This window comes from Fukomys damarensis, unplaced genomic scaffold, assembly GCF_012274545.1.
Source record: "Fukomys damarensis isolate Sample0158 unplaced genomic scaffold, DMR_v1.0_HiC HiC_scaffold_37, whole genome shotgun sequence".
Lineage (NCBI taxonomy): Eukaryota > Metazoa > Chordata > Mammalia > Rodentia > Bathyergidae > Fukomys > Fukomys damarensis.
Genome location: NW_022900949.1, coordinates 35,532,397 through 35,536,941, shown reverse-complemented (window position 1 = coordinate 35,536,941; position 4,545 = coordinate 35,532,397).

Here is a 4,545-nt window from a genome sequence, read left to right as displayed (position 1 = left end):
GAGAGAGAGAGAGCGATTACTGTTTGCCAGAGAGCACACTTCAGGTCTTTCCATTAGCAGATATATTTTTCATATGATCTCAGGATTAAAATGAAGTTCTCACTACAGAAAATATAACAAGCAAACATGCCAAAACATGAGTGTCTACCAGCGAAAGTGAGGTTGTGGCAGACTGTGTGTTGATTTTTATAATTCTCTGTAGTTTCCCATGTCCTGCTATGACCGAAATTCTGTTCGGTGACTACAGAAGAAAAGCAGAAACCAGAATAATTCCATTAAAAATTGAGATTTGTTTGACCACAAAAGAATCACATAACGGAGCATACACCAGCATAGATGAAGAAGAAAGATTTAAAATCTAAATGCTCGTTTTGGAAGGGTTTTGCTACCTGGATTAAAGCAAGAACTGCCACAGGCAAACTTCATTTAACGAGTCTGGCTGTTCAGACAAAAAATCAAGCAAAGGTCAACCGCGGTCTCCTAGGCCGAGTGCGCGCACCCCACAGAATAATCCGACCAGCGAGGCGTTAGGTAGCTTTCGTCCACGAGAGGGCGATCACTGCTCAGGGTTTCCGTGAAAGAGGCGCAAAGCCCTCAAACCCGAGCAGCTCTGCCGGGAACTTTCTCCCCAGAGTTGAACACGAAAGGCGGCCAAGAGCACCAACCACTGAACGAGCACGCGCATGCGCACGCACACCCTTAAGGGACAACTTGTAGCAGAAGAGGAAGAAGGACCAGACTACAGAGTCGTTTAAAAAATATGCTCAGTGGACGTTACTCAAATACAGGTGTCCATTTTCCACGGGTGTTGCCATCCGATACCTGTAAATCTGGTGCATCCAGATTTACCTGGACTGGTATTTTATTCTGTAAATTATTTCTGGAAACCAACAAACATTCCTTTAAGCCCAGGACTTCACCCCAGCCCCCATATTCCAAAATGCATTTCAAAGCAAATGGGTCGGGAGCAAAGGGTCTCAGCGCGAAGAAATACTGCGGAGTGTGTGCGGCGGGAGGGTGTGCGGTGCGCAATTTCAAACAAGAAGAGATTTGCATTTACTTGAGCACAGAGACAAGAAGGCATTGGCATGTTCTTGCATTTACTGTCGTTCCTGGACTCGGGTTTTGGTATTGCAAATATTTCTGAACTTTGCTAGTTTCCATCTTCTGGAGCCTCTCAGAATGCCCCCCGCGGGGGGGGGGCGCTCGGAGATCTGTCGCAGAGACGGTGCAGGAGGGACAGGTTCCGAATCTCCTCCGGGAGGTGCACTCACTTCTTCCCCACCCCCGTCGTAGGCCTCCCCCGGGCAAGGGCCGCCTTGGGATCCTCCAGCCCTCTTCACCTTCGGCGTTTGTTAACCCCTCTCTACCGCAGTCTTCCCCAAACGGCTCCTTGATCTTTGTCCTCGGCCAGCAGAAGCCGGTCAAGACAGACACAGCCCTAGTCCTCCCCTGCTCTCTCTGGGACCGGCCGGCCCAGGCTTGCGCATTCTCTCACCCCCGCGTCCCTGAATAGCCACCAGCTCAACCCATTCAATAGCATAAATTTGAACCCAGCGGCCCTCCAAGCCCAGCCCCCACAGGCCCCCCTCGTGGGCAAAAGATTATAAAGGGACAGAGGAGGCGGAGGAAGGGGACTAGAAAGAATGAAGGCGCGTTGTGGACCTGTAACCACCCCACCCCCGTGAGGGGGGCTGCACCTGTGAGCTTCTAAAAGTAAAAAAGTCACCCAGACAATCCAGGCGAATACGTTTCTCAGAAACCGTCTTTCCCCCCGCCATCCCGCCGCCTCTCCCAGCTGAACCCGAGTACCCAGGCATCTCTGACTGGGGCAGATCCAGGAGAACAGTTACCCTCTCCCCGCTGCTGGATGGAATCACAGGTAGCTGAAGTTCTGTGTGATTCCTTCCTCAGTCACCCTGAGTTTAACATCCTCGCTTTTAGCTTGAATCAGAAGTATCTGAGTCCGGAGCTGGGAGAGGGCGGTAGGCCCAGGGGATAGCGGGCTGCCACCGAGCTGTAGCCGAGACCCACACCTGGGGATAGGGAGCCAAGGCTGGGCACTCCACTCCCCACACCTACCCTTTGGGCTTTTTCTGCAACCTTGGAATTTACCAAACAGCTCCCATTTAGTTTTCAATTAAAATGCAAATCATCCATTTCCAAACAAATTTCCCTCGCCCCCGTAGAGGCACGCACAGGTACAGATCTGTGCTCTCACACGCGTATTTATACGGTGCAGGGCTACCACAGGGTCCGTGTTCCATTCTTGGGGTGGCCGGAAGAGTTTGTCCTCAGTCTTGGGCAGGATGGTGTGGAGGTGTGGGGTCCCCAGGGAGACCAAGCCCTGACTTGGAAGCAGTGCTTTAGACGCCGGGAGCGGGCTTCCAGCCCTTCCAGGCCAGCTTGTGCGGTGCGTGGTCCCAGTCGTCTCACTGGCGGCGCGAGCCCAGGCCTGGTAAGTGCTCACTCCCCAGGGTAGTACAGCCTCCTCCGGTTGCCAGCCCTTGCTCCTCAGCTCGCAGCTGGGACAAATGCCACCACGATGTCCCCAGGATGAAGGTGCACAGACAGTAGAATTTGTACTGTTACATTTAGTAGCACTCTTTTAACTTGGCCATGTAAATGACAATGGAAAGAAACTTCTTCCTGGGCAGCTTTGCAGCCTTGTGCCCATGGTAGAATTCCTCTGGAGTTGGAGAGGGTCGACCCCTCTCATTTTTCTGTGTCTCTTTTATACCAGATACCAAACTGTCCACAGGAAAAAACTCCTCTCCCGGTTACAGTGTTTACAGGCGATAAAAGAGGAAAGGTCACTTTCTGAGACTGAAGTTTGGGGCTCTCCAACCTCTCTGTCTTGGGTCTGGAGGACGTGAGGACAGCCCGGGAGCAAGACAGCAGGCAGGGCGCTGGAATCCCTGCGGGAGACGCGTCCGCGCCCAGCTCTGGGCTCGCTGGAGGCCGAGCCCTGGTCGGAATCCTCAGCATAACACACTGATGCAAGGCGTCCTCCTGCCCAGGTCGGATCTTAGAGTCTACGAAAGGATGGGTTTACCCAAACCTCGAAGTTAACAAAGAGAGGAGGGAAGATCACTTCTATCCCAGAAGTGAATAGAAACAGCAAAACACAAACCATGCCCGCTGCACCTCAAGCCTCAAACTCAACCCAAAGCCGACTGACTGCGTTGACCGAGCTTTGGAGACGCGGGTGGGGAGTGGAGCGAGCCCGCCCGACTTCCCGCCGGCCGAGACAGCCTCTGCCACTGTCGGCCAAACTCAGTCCATCCCGGGGCTGCTCATGTTCCGCGCTTGGGCCACTGATAGCGGTTTTCTCTCTTTCCCCGCTCTGCAAGTTCGGATTCACTGATCCCATCCAAATTGCTGAGGTGCATTCGAGCTCTCAAAACTGTCCGAGTTTTTTTCTCCCAGGTACAGTTCAACCCCGCCGGGAATTTAGAGGCCCGCCAGAGGTGAGGAGTCGGAGCAGCAGTGACGATGAGAACAACCATCCTCCCCTACACTCTGGACCCCGGCGCCGCAGCCAGGGGCCACTACGACGCCGTCTACACCGCCAGCTGGAGGGCTTAGTTCCCGGCGGTGCGAGGGTGCTTCTGCCCATGAAGCCTGCGCTTGAGTCCCGGGGATCCTGCACCCATGCAAACCCAAAGCGAGGGAAGGAGAGGAAAGCTGTATTTGGGGAGACAGACAGATGTTCCCGTTAAGCGGATGGATCCCCTGCCAGAGAACTGAGCGAACCCAGAAACGGCCGTGATCGCGGGCAAAGGGGAGTCGAGAGCACTGAGCAGGTAGGAGGTGGAAGATGGGAGAGAACCATGCTTCGGCCTACAAGCGGATTAAAGACCTCTATAAGCTTAGGGAGCAATAAATTAATTTACACAGCTCTGGATGGCCTCTGATTAATCCCTGTACGGGAGGGAACGGCAGGGTCGCAACAGCCCCGTGGGCTCAGACCCACTGGAGCTGGGGGGGGCGGGCAGACTTATGAGCTGCTTTCCCATAAAAGGTCTGGGTTTTATTATGCTTCTCTTTAAAAAGTAATACCCTCTCCGTCCCTGCTCCCCCTCCCTTTTCCCACTTTATTTAGCACAATTAATTGAGGCTGCCGCGGGCCCAGCGGCAGAACCGCACAATCGCCGGGTACCGCCCCTTTTGGCTCCACCCATGGGCGCTGGAGGCGGGAGGGGGAGGGGACTAGGCGGGCGAGGCCCGACGCCCCCCTAACCACAGCCAATCGAAGGACGCAGAGCTCCTGAGTGGGCGGGCCTCAGAGGGGCGACCAGAAGCCGGAGGCTGCGCCCGATTGGAGGCGCTGAGGACGCCCACCCCACCGGCGCCCTGTACGGCCCCGCCCTCGCATCCGAGAGTGACGTCCCTCAAAGTTGTGCGTTTGGGCCCCGCGTGCCCTCCCCGCGGTCCGCACTAAAGAGAGGAACGGAGGAAGCGAGTGTTTTATTACCTCTGAGCACTCTGTCCGAGCTGTCAGGCCGGGCAGCGAGGCCGAGAGGAGCCGTGGAGGTCCGGCTG